Consider the following 15,670-nt stretch of genomic DNA (forward strand, 5'->3'; position numbering starts at 1 on the left):
TATTTATTTATTAAGCTTATATGCTGCCCTATTCCTGAGAGACTCAGGGTGGCTAACAATAAGCGAGGGGGTACAAAAAATAAAAACAGCAATTTAAAATTCCACAACAGTCGTAACCTCGGATGGGGCTGGATACTTCAACAGCCCCAAGTCTGCCGGAACAGCCAGGTCTTTATGGCTAATATTTTTGTTTTCCCTAAGTTTATTTTAAAACCAGACACTTGACCATATTGATTAATCGCATTCATTAAAACCATACTGGATTCCTGCGGTTGTTCCAATATTATGACCAAATCATCCGCAAAAGCACGCACTCTGTATTCTTGCTGCCTAATCTTAATTCCTTTTAGACCATCCAAGCCCTGTATTTTATTCAACAATACTTCCAAAGTTATAATAAACAATAGTGGGGACAAAGGACAGCCCTGTCTTGTATCTTTTCCAATTTGAAAAGAGTCTGTTAAACTTCCATTGACTATGATTTGAGCTGTTTGCTGTTGATATATTGCTTTAATTGACTGTAAAAAACTATCTCCTATCTGCAGTTTTTGCAATATCTTCAACAGAAATTGCCAATTAACTCGATCAAAAGCTTTCTCAGCATCCAAAAATATGAACGCAGCAGGAATTTGATTGTTCTTTCCCAAGTATTCTAGTGCATTAATAACTAACATTACTTTTCATTTGTCTCCCTTGTATAAAACCTGTCTGGTCAGCGTGTATCAATTGTTGAATAACCAGCATTAACCTATTTGCTAATATTTTAGTAAAAATTTTATAATCTACATTAAGTAATTTAGTTAGTTTTAGTTTTTAGTTTTAGTAATGAGTAATAGTAATTAGTAATGAGTTGTAATGAGATAGGCCTATAGTTTTTGGGTTGAGTAGTATCTTGATCTTCTTTGGGTATCAAAGATATAAAAGCTGTCTTCCAGGATGGAGGTACCTTACCTTCCGTTTGAATCTTATTAAATAATTCTCTAAGAGATTCTACCATTTCTAATTGTAAGTTTTTATAGTAAGCCGCTGTCAAGCCATCTGTGCCTGGTGTCTTCCCTGACTTTAACTGCTTAATTACCTGTAAAATTTCCCCCGAGGTTATTGGTTGATTCAATTTTTGCCTGTGCTCTTCTTTAACTAAGGGTATTTTCTCTATCTAAATATTTGTCTATATCTAAACCATTAATTTTATCCCCCTTATACAACTCTGTAAAAAATTCCCGAAATGCCTTTTGAATCTCATCCTGTTGAAACACCTCCTTCCCTCTATAAGTCAATTTAGATATATTTCGAGATTTCCTTTTTTTCCTAATCTGATAAGCTAACCATCTGTCAGGTTTGTTTGCGTTGCAGAAAGTATTGTATTTTGCGTATAACAAACTAGTGGCTACCTGGTCAGAAATCAACATGTCAAATTGAGATTTTAATATGGCAATTGCTTCCTTGACCTTTGTATCGCCTGGGTTTAATGTTAACTCCAGCTCTTTCCTCTTAATTTCCTCTTCCAATTCTGTTCGTTTTACCCCTTGTTTATGTCTATGTGCTTTGTTTATATTTATCAGTACTCCTCTCATATACGCTTTGCTTGCATCCCATACAAATTCCATGGGTGTTCCCTTATTCATATTAAAAACAAAGTATTCGGTTAGCAATTTTTTACAATCACTGCACTGGCTACCTATTAGTCTCCGAATCCGCTTCAAGGTGCTGGTCGCTACCTATAAAGCCCTACATGGCATCGGACCTGGGTACCTGAGAGACCGCCTCCTGCCAATTACCTCTCAGACCAATTAAATCGCACAGGTTGGGTCTCCTCCAGATTCCATCTGCCAGCCAATGTCAGCTGGCGACTCCCCGGGGGAGAGCCTTCTCTGTTGCAGCCCCGGCCCTCTGGAACGAGCTCCCTGTTGAGATCCGGACCCTTACTACCCTCCCGGCCTTCCGCAAAGCCACCAAGTCCTGGCTGTTCCAGCAGGCTGGGGGGAGCTGAGAAGCATCTACCTCCACGGAAATTGTGAATGTTGGTTTTGTTTTTAATATGTTGTCTTTGTCTCGTTCCCCCCTTTCCCTTGTCTTTTGTGAGCCGCCCAGAGTCCTCCGGGAGTGGGCGGCATACAAGACAAATAAATAAATAAATCTCTCAGTTCAAAGTCATCCATCATGTCAAAAAAGGATTTAGGTAGCTTTGCTCGCATCTTAGTATTTGGGCGAAAAATCTTCTTGTCTCTCTTGGTATCTATAACGCCATTCCAGGCACCCAATAATACAAGACCTATAATCCCACTGTACTAATTTAGCATGAAGATTTCTATAGAATCCTTGCTGTTGATTAGGAGCATAAATTCCCAGAAGCAAAGTCTTTTTCCCTTCTAGGATTAGATCTAACGCAATGTATCTTCCATAGGGATCTGCTTCAATTAATTCAGCTTTCATATCTTTTCTTAAGTATACAACTATACCATTTTTCTTTTCCATAGCAGAAGTTACAAAGTGTTGACCAAGTTTTGGGTTAATCAGATATTTTTGATTGGTTGATTTAATATGAGTTTCTTGCAAACAAATTGTCATTCTTAAACTGTTTAAGATAGTGAAATATTTTCTTTCTCTTCTGTGGAGAATTCAATCCATTGACATTCCATGTTAAAATCTTAGTTGTCATCTTTGGTTACCTGAAGCTTTTTTAGAGCCTCCTGCATGGCCTGTTTAACCTTTGGCCTAGCTCCTCCCACGGCTTCTGGACTTGTTGCTGTGGCTCCTTGATCGATGGCCGGTGATTGTTGAGGTTGTTGCCTTTTAGCTTGTTTCTCCATTCGTCTAGTAGTCATACGGCTAGGTCTTTGTTCCATAACACCTTGCGCTTCTAGGGGAGAGAGATGATCCATCTTATCTGGTAGTTGTGTGGTTTGCTGTCTGTCCTGTCCTTCTTGTGGTCTTTCTCTGGGTCCAGATGGTGCAGGGTGTCCAGCCTTCAAAATATTATGATAAAAATCTCGGGCTTTCCATACAGAGTTGAGATGATATCTTTGCCTACCAAATGTAAGTATAATGCCAAATGGTGCGTCCCATCTATACTGTATCTGACGGTTTCTAAGTTCTTCAACTAAAAAAGCATAATCTCTCTTGAACAGCCAGGTCTTAATTGCTTTACGGAAGGCCGGAAGGGTGGTAAGGGTCCGGATCTCAACAGGGAGATTGTTCCATAGGGCCGGAGCAGCCACAGAGAAGGCCCTCCCCCGGGGGATCGCCAGCCGACATTGGCCGGCAGATGGAATTCGGAGGAGGCTTAGTCTGTGGGATCTGATAGGTCTTTGGGAGGTGACTGGCAGGAGGCGGTCTCTCAAGTAACCAGGTCTGATACCAATTGATTTTCCTATCTGCAGATTTCTGGAAATAGGACTCTTATTGGGGGCCAACGTCCTGTTCTTTTTATGCTCCTGTGATCACAATTGCCGTCTTGGCTTTTTTGAGTCCCCCTGTAGATGCTCTTGGAAACAGCTCTGGTTCTAGGATAGAAGGGACCTTGGAAGTCTTCTAGTCCAACCCCCTGCTCAAGCAGGAGTCCCAAAATGGATTTTTAGCATGTGTTTCATTTACAAAACTCCAAGCAGAGAAATATGGAAACCCCAAGTATTTCTGCCGTCCTCACCTTGCAACCATTTGTTTACTGGCCGAAGTTACAACATCACTGAAAAAAGTGACTTATGACCAATTTTTATACGTACAACCCTTGTAGCCTCCCCAGGGTCACGTGATCAAAATTTGGGCGCTTGGCAGCTGATGTGTGTCACGGTTGCAATGTCTCCAGGTCACGTAATCTTTTGTGACTTTATGATAAGCAAAGTCAACAGGGAAGCCAAATTCATTTAGCAACCATGTTACTAACTTAACAGCAAAGGTCATAAAATGTCACTTAACAAATGTCTCACTTAGGAACAAATTGGGGGCTCGATTTTGGTCATAAGTCAAGGACTGTATGCTCTGTGGTCAACCCAAATACGCCAGAAGGCAGGAATTTTACACAACAAAACCACCTCTGTGGTTGGTTATGCCCCAGATTAATGTGTTGGGGCGCATTTCAAGGAAACAAAAACAAACTCCTACAAATTTGGCTCAGCCTCACTTGGAGAAACTGTACAGAGTGCGAATTCCTTTGTTTAATCCATCCTTTCGACCGATGACGGATATGGCACAAGAAGAAGAACCCGTCTGTGGCTTTTTGGTTGGAAGGACTGCCTGCTGTGCCCCTTGCCCTACCCTTAAGCCAGGAGTTGTGCCCAAGTCACATTTGGAGAGCTCAGCACAAATACTGGACACGGCACTTTGCAGGTGGAGTGCATTAAGACAGCTTTGAAACTGTAAAGTTTGGTTGAGGCCACAAGGTGGCAGCACCAGAACATTTATCAGGGTGTGCCCTGTTGAGTCCAGCCAAAATAATAGTTTTATGGCAACTTAAATATTTGCTGCACACATTTTGGGTGGGTGACAGTCTATTTGATGCAGGCAGGGACTCTAGTCCTGAAAAAGGAATGTACACACACTGTAGTTGGTTAATGTGCTTAATGTGACCCAGATGTTCTTCCTTGGTTAAGCAGGTTAACCCGTGTGGTAAGAAACCTTCGATCCTGCATGATCAAGAAACAGTGTTAAAGGCTCATTAATTGCAGTGCTGTTGCATCCCCTGAAAACAATCTTTGTGATTCGTTGTGTCAGCGATAAGCAGCTTAAAAGATGGCTTTAAGCCAGAATGGTTGAAAGTCCCAAAGCTGATGTTTTAAATTTCTGCCAGTTAAGTTTGCCTTCAATTGCTCTTTGTTTTTTGTTTTTAAGGAGGGAGAGTAGCACTATCAAGAGAAATTAGTTGACAGCTCCATTTGGCATCCTTCCCTTCATCCTTTTGGAGCTTCTGAGGCTTCAGTTCACATTTGCAAACAGTGAGTAAACGTGTAAAAGCGGCTGGCTTTAAAAATAGAAGTCCTTGGAAGTGAACAATAATTTATTAACTTGGAGCCTGGGAGAGGGCTTAAGGCAAGATACCAGTGGGCTACCAGCACCAATTAACCAGAGCTGTATATTTAGTCTGTAATCAAGCTATTAATTGGTTAATCACACTTGGTAATCAACGGATACTTTCAGGCTTAGTTGGTATCGCTGACATCGACACAACGCCCCAGGCAACGATTCAGCACTCAGCCAGCCCTCACCCCTCCCATTTTCTCCAGCAAAGTAGACTTTAAAACATGAGCATCCGGTGCAGCAATAGCAAAACTGGGCATGGTCTCACAAGCGTGAATTCCCCCCCCCCCCGCTCCCCTTAAGGATCAGATTCCGATGTTCAGCTTTTGGTCTTAATTTTTTTTCTGCACCCGGTAGAATCATACAGGCGTTTATATTACACAGACATCTCTGTAAGTTGCTTGCCCACAGTTAAAATGCAATCAAATAAAAATACCTCGCCCCAAAATAGGAAATGATGAAACAGGCTGTTTGAAGAATGAAGCCAAAGGAGTGGGGGGGGGGATCATGGTTGTAATGGGTGTAAAAGAAGGTATGTCTGAATCATACAAAAAAGATGTTGAGACTCTGGAAAGAGTGCAGAGAAGAGCAACAAGAATGAGCAGGAGGCTGGAAGCTAAAAAGTACGAAGAACAGTTGCAGGGGTTGTGTATGCCTGGTTTAATGAAAAGAAGAACTAATCGTGACATGATAGCAGTATAACTATTTCTGAGGGGCTCAAGCTATTCTCCAAAGCACCTGAAGGCGGGACAAGAAGTAATAGGATGTAAACTAACCAAGGAGAGAAGCAACCTAGAACTAAGGAGAAGCTTCCTTGCAGTGGGAACAATCAACCAGTGGAAGGGCTTGCCTTCAGAAGTTGTGGGTGCTCCATCACTGGAGGATTTCAAGAAGAGACTGGACAACCATTTGTCTGAAATAATATAGGGTCTCCTGCTCAAGCAGGTGGTTGGACTAGAAGACCTCTGAGGTCCCTTCCAACTTCTATTCATTCTTGTTCTGTTGTACTGTTTCATTCCACTCCACCCCATCCTGTCCTGTCCTATCCTACCCTATTCTTAAGATATTTAAATCAGGCTGTTAACTTAGCCAGGATCTTATATCCCTTGCATTAGTTTCTATGCTGTTCACCCAGCATCGCTAGGGAATCACCATTGCTAATGAAACCTGGGGCTCCAAGAAATGCAAAGTGCAAGCTAAGCCAGGTTGCCTCTTCTGCAAGCCACATCCTTGCTTAAGAGTGCAATTTTGGCCACTCTTGCAAGGATAGAGGCCTTGCCCATTTCAAAAATGGCTGTCTCGATTCCTCCTCTCCCAGTCACAGAGACAAAAGGCGCAATGGGGCACAAGTGAAGACTGGGAGTGCTCCACTACATTCTTACGTTTCTTAAGGTATATTTGTACATATAGGTAGTCCTTGACTTACAACAGGTCTTTTAGTGGCCGTTCAAAGTTACAGCAGCACTGAAAAAAGTGACTTGCCAGTTATGACCATTTTTCACACTTTATGACCATTGTAGCATCCCCATGGTCATGTGATCAAAATTCAGCCACTTGGCAACTGACTCATATTGATAACGATTGCAGGGACACGTCATCCATTTGCAACCTGACAAAGTCAACCAGGAAACCCGACTCACTTAACAACCATATTACAGTGAACCGTTGCAATGATTCACTTAACTGTGGTGAGAAAGGTCATAAAATGGGGCGAAACTAATTTAATGACTGTCTCTCTTAGCACAGAAATGTTGCACTCCATTGTGGTCGTAAGTCAAGGTACATGGTAATGCTCCAAAGATTGTTGGCCTCACTTAAAGAAAAATGACTCCTTTTTTTTTGGTGGATTATTTCATAGTCCTAGTAATGAAACAAATTCAGGTGTCTTCCAGCGAAGTTTGTGTCCTTTTAATTCTTTGTCCATCTGTTCCCTCACCAGCCGGGCAAAATCTAAACGCCTATCTTAATTTACTTAAAAGCTACCATTTTAGAACAGTTAATTGAGCTCCCTGTTAATGGTGCAGCTGATGGCTAATTAAGATACATCCTTCCTTGATTTGGCTGAATTGCTTGGAGGGAGACCGGGGTGCCTCATCTGGGTTTCCACAGGACTGCAGCAGCATCCAGACCCCAACATTATTTAGGGAATGTTTATCCTGAGCTTCATGTAAAATCCCAGACATCTCTTCGTTTATATTTGGAGGGCAACACGGAACCCCAGGGATGAATTCGTACCGAAAGGCTTCCCGTTCCCAATTCCAGGGAACATCAAACTTTTGGATGCGGCTGCAGAAAACCGGTCATGTGGCTATCCATCGTTTTCTAACAGATAACAGATTAACAGAGTTGGAAGGGACCTTGTAGGTCATCTAGCCCAACCACCCGCTCAAGCAGGAGACCCTACACCATTTTTGACAAATCTCTAATCGCTTCTTGAAAGCCTCAAGTGATGCTCCCACAACTTCTGAAAGCAACTTCTGTTCCATTGGTTGATTGTTCTCACTCTCAGAAAATTCTTCCTTATTTCTAGGTTGAATCTCTCCTTGTTCAGTTTCCATCCATTATTCCTTGTCTGGCCTTCAGGTGCTTTGAAGAATAGCTTGACCCCACTCCTCTCTGTGGCAGCCCCTCAAATATTGGAAGACTGCTATCCTGTCTCCCCTGGTTCTTCTCTTCCCTAGACTAACCATGCCCAGTTCCTGCAACCATTCATCGCATGTTTTAGCCTCCAGTTCCCTAATCATCCTGGTTGCTCTTCTCTGCACTCTTTCTAGAGTCTCAACCTCTTTTTAATAGTGTGGTGGCCAAAACTGGATGCAGGATTCTAGGTGTGGCCTTATTAGGGCTTTATAGAGTGGTATTAGTACCTCCCTTGATCTTGATTGTATCCCTCTGTTGATGCAACTTAGGATTCCATTGGCTTTTTTGGCTGTCACTGCAGCTGGGAAAGATGAAAAATACACCTTGTGGGGGCTGTAAAATAGACATAATTCAATTAAAAATAACACAGTAATTCTCACTCATTCTAAACCAATCCCAACTACTTTGCAAGAGACGGTAGAGTGCAGTGGTTAGCGTGCTGGCCCACGAGAATGACTCTAGGTTCAAGTCCAACATCCACTTTGAAAGGTTCCCAATAGATTTTGGATTTCAGGTAGTCCTTGACTTACAACAGTTCGTTTAATGACTGTTCAAAGTTACAATTGTTTTTCACACTTACGACCATTGGAGCATCGCCATGGTCACATGATCGCAATTTGATCCTGGGATCATGTGATCCCCTTTTGTGAGCTGACAAAGTCAATGGGGAAGCCAGATTTAGTTAACAATTGTGTTCCTAACTTAACAACTGTGGCAAAAAAGATCGTAAAATGGGGCAAAACTCGCTAAACAAATGTCTTACTTAGCAACATAAACTTTGGGCTAAGTTGTGGTTGTAAGTCGAGGATCACCTGTACCCTTTGGGGAAAGATCCCCGTTAAAATTAAAATTTTAAGGAAAAGTTTCATTGTGAAGAATCAGTCAAAGGTATTTGACCCTGGAGAAACCAGAGATAACCATTGTGGTTTATTGTAGATTAAAAGCCATGGTGGGCTTTCTGTGAGGACATAGGAGAATAGATTGTTAACAAAGGGCTTTGAAGTTTAACCTTGCTGTTTTGGCTTTACTTGTTAACTATGCTTTTTTTATCGTAAATAGATGTCAGGTCAAATTGGTTGTGTAAATAGAGTTGTAGAAGTTCATAAATCCTAGGCCTGTTTCACAAGGTGAGGGAAGTATTATTTTTGAAACGTATCTATCAGTATTCAACTAGGGGAACAAATTATGTATATGTTTGCTTTTTTCTTTTTGTATGCACAATTGTATTTTTTATTTTATTTTATGTCTTGTTTATGTCTGTTCTTTTTTCTTCTTGGAGTTTGTATTTTGTTGAAATTGGGCAGCCATTTATTTGAAATGGTATATGGTCTCATGCTTGAGCAAGGGGGTTGGACTAGAAGACCTCCAAGATCCCTTCCAACTCTATTATTCTTGTTTTGTGTGTGTGTGTGTTTGTTTGTTTGTTATCGGCATGCAACATTTTGGGATCCTGTCTTTATGTACATCAAGCCATCTCCACTTCCACTTTATTGGACAAGAGCCTGACTTCTGCCTCTCTGAATGCAGCCTTGTTTGCCAACACACCCGTCTTTGGCACGCAAAGGGGAACCATGAGAGAACATAATGCTTTGTGTGTGAGTGTCCTCAAAGAGAGAGCCAAGGCGCTACAGTGGGGAGGGGGATGACGTCGCAGTGGGGAGACCCAGGTTCCAGTCCTCTGTTACCCAGGGACCAATGGCATCTTTTCTCTCATTTGGGAAGACAGCCACTTTCTCACACTTAGATTCTGATTGGAATCAAAGCAAAAATTGCAATTGGCTGGTCCTGCTTTTTCAGAGGCTATTCTGAAAGTATGGTCTCTCGCACTTTTCTTTATTGCATTTGCATCCTGCTACAATCGCAATCAACCCTTGGTGGTTTAAGGTTGAGCTTTTTCCTGACAAAATGAATATCTCTGTCTTTTGCACCCTGCAATCTGCTTCCTTTTCATGATTGGTACAATCTAGCCGCATGTGCTAAGGCTTTCTGGATGGATGCAAAAGCGGAAGAGTTGAGCAGTTGCAGGAAAAGGAAAACTGGTCCAGGCTCGTGTCTTGAAATGATTAGTCTTGCTGTCTCTTGACCCGATGAGAAGCAGAGATGCTCTCCTCGCAGGAAGCTCTCAAGGTTGCACAAGGAAACAACAGGACTAAACGTCTGAGCCAAGCAGATTCTTGTCTTGTAGCCCTGTGCATTTGCAAGAGGGGATAAAGAGAAGCGAGACCCAGTTCTGCTTGGGTCAAATGTGGCCCCCAGTGCAGACCATATTGCTAACTGTTTTATCTCCTCTGTAAAGTTTGGCCTCCTTTGGCTCAGGGTAGCACAAAAAGTTACAGAAAGCACCTTTAGTACTTTAGTTTAGTTTAGTTTAATGAAATTTGTATGCCGCCCACTCCCATTGGGACTCTGGGCGGCTCACAGGCAAGATAAAAGCATTTTTTTAAAAATTTAAAATAAGAAATACAATATTAAAATTAACACAACATCCATTCTGTCCAAGAGGGGCTGGATATTAATCAACAGCCCCAGGCCTGCCGGAACAGCCAGGTCTTGGTGGCTTTACGGAAGGCCAGGAGAGTGGTGAGGGTCCGGATCTCTACGGGTAGTTCGTTCCACAGGGCCGGCACAGCTACAGAGAAGGCCCTCCCCCGAGGGGCCGCCAGCCGGCATTAATTACTGTATAAAAAATACTAATGATCTGATGGTCATTTCAAAAAACCTTTTCTTAGCAAGAAGCAACCTAGAAGTCAAGAGGAACGTACATGCCACATTTCAAATTTGTAGGCTTTACGGATCTGGAGATTTCGTGATGAGTGAGTGATATTTGCCGTATGTATGTATGTATGTATGTATGTATGTATGTATGTATGTATGTATGTATGTATGTAACTCAATGCACTGAACATATGTAATACTCTTTCCTCTTTTCCCCACAACAACAACCCTGTGAGGTGGGTGGGCTGAGAGAGAGGGACTGGCCCAAAGTTACCCAGTCAGCTTTCATGTCACAAATACAGGTAGTCCTCAACTTACAACAATTTGTTTAGCGACCGTTGAAAGTTACCATGGCACTAACAAACCTGACTTATGACCATTTTTCACACTTTTGACTGTTGCAGATCAAAATTCAGATGGTTGTAAACTGGCACATACTTATGACGGTTGCAGAGTCCCGGGGTCACACGATCCCCTTTTGCAACCTTCTGGCAAGCAAAGTCAATGGGGAAGCCAGATTCACTTAACAACTGTGTTACTAACTTAACAACTGCTTTGATTCACTTAACAATTATAGCACTTAACAACAGCAAGAAAGGTCGTAAAATGGGGCAAAACTCACTAAACAATTGTCTTGCTTAGCAACAAAAAATTGGGGCTCAATTGTGATTATAAGTCAAGGTCTACCTGTATCTGCTTCCAACTAGATTGAGTTGGAATTCAACCCATTTATGTATCATATGTTGAAGCATCTCGAGATAGTTTAGGAAATAGCATTTTTTAAAAACAAGAGCAGTGAATGCTTCAGCTTTCCTTGGGAGGCTGCCCATTTGCTCAGAGCAGAAGACCCCAATAAAAGAGGGGGTGAAGGAAGGATAAGCTGGAAGCCAGCTAAAGTGGCATTTGGCTTTGGCCGAAGTGTCATTCCGGCCTGTGCCAAAACCTTTCCGAGACTCAAATTATTCCGATCTTTGTCCAGAAATCAGGCATTCTACGTTCTTGGCCCTCAGCCTGGAAGTCCCTTTTGTGGGCTCCAGTTGAAGGAACTACAATCCTGTCAGCTGATCGCAAATTCTGATGTGGGTAACCGAACATTGTCTGCATTAGATAGTAAGCGATGGATTTTGATATTTTGGGTGGAATGGAATGGAATGGAAGAATTCTGAATTAGAATGAATAGAATAGAATGGACCTCTGGTAATCTCTGGATCACCAGAGGTCCCTTCCAATCCCTCCATTCTATGATCGGAATAGCAAAGGATCTTCATTGTGTCGTTAAAAGGATGTGAGAATGAGCCAACACCGTTCTTGGCTTGGATGAGGCTCCTGGTGGATTTACAGATATGAAACATATTCAGGGTTGCCCAAACCTGTGGCATTCACCTCTGAAAGGTTGATCTCAGATTCAAGAAGTCAGAAACCATGATAGAATTTAAAAGTACTACAAGTGTCTTCCATACTATCTATACACAAGAGTCTGGACAACTAATGGTCAAGGCAAATTAGGATCAGATAAGAGTCAACGGACTTCAAGGGGGGTGGATGGACTTAGGGTGTGGACACTCCAAACTGATTGTGTGTTTGATCCCTCCCTCAGGCTCAGCCTGGTTATCTCCTATCGTTGATAGAACCTCAGGATCAGAAGTACAGTATATACCTTATTTCTATGTGATGCCTTTAAAACTTTAATTTAATCAGAACTAAGGAGAAATGTATTAATGGTGAGAGCAATTAACCAATGAAGCAACTTGCCTCCAGAAGTTGTGTGTGTTCCATCACTGGAGGCGTTTAAGAAGTGACTGGCCAGCAAATTGTCTGGAATGGGATAGGGTCTCCTGCTTAAGCAGAGGGTTGGACTAGAAGACCTCCAAAGTCCCTTCCAACTCTGTTGTTCTGGTGACCACAAGAGATGCTGGTGAAAAAGGCAACAATTCTCTGGTGTCTCCCCCACCTCTGAAAGGTTGTAAAATGGGACAAAACTTGATAAGTGTTTCACTTAGTAACCAAAAGTAGGGCTCAATTGTGGTTGTAAGACTAGGACTGCCTGTAAAAGATTCTATCTGCAGAGGGATCTGAGAGGAAGGTGGTTTCAAGAACAAAATATTCTCCTTTCTCCTCCTCTCAAATGTTTTGACATGAATTGAGTTTCTTGTGTACCTTTCGGCATTCATATTGCCAAGTTCCTGGGAAAACAAAGGTGTTTAAAAAGAAGAAGAAGGTGGTGTGTGTATGTGTGTGTTGGATCACATTACAAACCACAAATACCTCTGTGGTTCATCCCCACAGACTTCCATTGTGGCACGAGGGAAAGAGGAATGTATGTATCCGTGGAAGAAGGCTGAGCCGTGCGGAAGTCTTTCCTGCTTATTTTTTTTTCCAGCTTTCTCTCTTCGAAGCCAATCTTCGAAGCAAATATGCAACTTTTGTTGTGTCAATATAGGGAGAAGCTGTGAAAAGACGGCCCTAGAGGACCTGTCCATTAACGGGGAGAAGGGAATTCTCCATTCCTTCCTTCCTCAGCTCCTGCGTGGAGCAGAGCACGCATAAAAACGCAGCCGCCCCGTTTTGGGGATGGATGGGTCATGGGAGAGCCTTTGGCTGCTGAGGTTCAGCCCAGCTCTCCTCTATAATTGCTCCAAAAATAGACTTCACCGTTTCTCTGGCACATTGGTGTTGACCTGAATTAATTCCCAGCCGGCCTCGTTTCCTTAAAATAAAGGCAGGCTCACAGTTGCCTGACAAAGATTTAGCACACTGCGGTGGATGTGTGCTTCCTTGGTTCAGATCTAATCCAAGGACCATTAAGCTTGGAAATGGGAAGGAGACGGACAACCCCGTTTGGAGAATACCCTGAGCAAAGACACAGCTGTTCACTTGCGCCTGATGCCATGCAAAAAGAAAAAGCCAGAGTAGTGTGAAACAATTCCACATACACTCACACACACAGTTCAAAAATCAGCCATGCAAATGTTACAATACAATACAATAGCAGAGTTGGAAGGGACCTTGGAGGTCTTCTAGTCCAACCCCCTGCCTAAGCAGGAAACCCTATACCGTTTCAGACAAATGGCTATCCAACATCTTCTTAAAGACCTCCAGTGTTGCAGCATTCACAACTTCTGGAGGCAAGACGTTCCACTGATGAATTGTTCTAACTGTCAGGAAATTTCTCCTCAGTTCTAAGTTGCTTCTCTCCTTGATTAGTTTCCACCCATTGCTTCTTGTTCTACCCTCAAAAACATGTTTTTAAAGACAAAGTAGTTCCCTGCAGCTTCCTGCCCCCTCCCCACCCTTTGTCAATGAGCCATTAAAGCTAGTCTACTTTACATAATAAAGGTAGGATTAGCCTTCTACAGAACTCACCACATGGCATCTGGAAACTCAATCAAACTTGGACTCAAAACACAACCTAGAGAGCTGCCCCTGCATGGCCCCATGGGAATCTGACAGCCAATCAGAATACATTTCTTATGCAGGAACAGGAAACAGAGAGGTGGGGCTGAAGAGAGTATAAAAAACCCAGCGAGTCCCTTTTCCCCCTCTCTTTTCTCTCTTCACCCAACATCTGGAAGCCTGAGATCCCCCTTTTCTGTTCAGGAACTCAAGCCATGTGATCCTGTCCACCATTAAACCATCTTTCCAAGCAGCCTCCATGTTTCCAGTGTCTTTTCCCTCACTTGGAACTGAACCCAGAAGGACAATTCTTCCCACACTTTCAAAAGGGTTTTTCCCTGCCAGCCTTTCTCTACTTGGGCAGCCCCATTGGGATGGCCATGTTCTCCTTGCACACGGAATTGAAAGGATCTGGTTGTTGCCATTCACTTGATTGCTCTACAAGGGAGGGATCTATTCCACCCCATCCTTCATCCAGAAAAGAAATGGAGGGTTCCAGGGCTCTGTCCTCATTCCCAAATAAGGAAGCAAATATTATATTTCCAGGACCAGAAAGGGAGGAGGAAAACTTCTGGTTAAAGGAGATAGCTAGAATTCTTTATTGGCCAAGTGTGACTGGACACACAAGGAATTTGTCTTTGGTGCAGATGCTCTCAGTGTACATAAAAGAAAAGAGACATTTGTCACGAATCATAAGGTACAACACTTAATGATAGTCATAGAGTACAAGTAAGCAATCAAATCATACTAGGAAACAATCAATATAAATTGTAAGGATACAGATAAAGGAGGAGCCACGTCGCGATGTTACAACGTGTGGTCTTGATACTCCGAGACTGCCATTGACACTTTTGCCACTGGAGGGTCCATTGAGACCTAAACCGTCCCATAGAGACGTTGATCAGGAAGACAAAGCCTTACTGCTCTCAGGGATATCGCAAAATCCCTGCTAGACCCAAGGGAAGTGCTTCAAGGCGGCGGTAAACAGGCAGCCTCTAGGCTGATGAAATCGGGATGCTCCAGAAGGAAGAAAGTGAAAAGAGAAAGTGAGTCCATCTGGTGAGATATTTTTTCTAGAGCCGAGGTGGCGCAGTGGTTAAATGCAGCACTGCAGGCTACTGCTAGATCAGCAGTTCAGCGGTTCAAATCTCACCGGCTCAGGGTTGACTCAGCCTTCCATCCTTCCGAGGTGGGTAAAATGAGGACCCAGATTGTTGGGGGCAATATGCTGACTCTCTGTAAACCGCTTAGAGAGGGCTGAAAGCCCTATGAAGCGGTATATAAATCTACTGCTATTGCTATTACTGCTATATTCTATTTTGCTAAAGACTGCCCAAATAAATGTTTCTTTAAAGCCAAATTAGATCCTTAAACAAAAGAACTGAGCGGCGAAAATAATCCTAATTGGATCGCTGTGGAAAGTTTTTTTTTCTTTGTAACTATTTTTTGTGGATTGAAGTGCTCATAACGTTCTTCATCTCCTCTTAAAGTGAACGGATTGATTTTTTTTCTTTTGCTTCTTGTTGCTTTATTTTTTTACTTCTGGATTAAAACCTTCCTTTTTATTTTAACAATTGTTCCTACTACTTGTTATTAAATCAATTGTTCCTACTATTTGTTATTAAATCACACTAAAAGAAATCTAAAGAACTTTGTTCCCTATAGAAGGTTGAAAATTAACTGCCACTCGGAGGTCAAAGGCTGGGGTTTTTGAAACTCTTTTCTTTCCTTATTTGACTTTACTAACTTTGTAGCTGAAGGGTTTGCAACTTGTTTACAGAAACTGATAAAGAACCAAGGGCACGAATTGTTTTCACAGGTGCCTCAGAATTATTTTGGCAGGGAAAGAAACAAAGGGGTGGAAAAACAGAACCCTTCCCCTTTGAAGAGCATAAAAGAACTTGTGTTC

The sequence above is a fragment of the Thamnophis sirtalis genome, unplaced genomic scaffold (assembly GCF_051295495.1).
Source record: "Thamnophis sirtalis isolate CommonGarterSnake01/CBP01778 unplaced genomic scaffold, rThaSir2_p1.2 scaffold_2, whole genome shotgun sequence".
In the NCBI taxonomy this organism is placed as follows: Eukaryota; Metazoa; Chordata; class Lepidosauria; order Squamata; family Natricidae; genus Thamnophis; species Thamnophis sirtalis.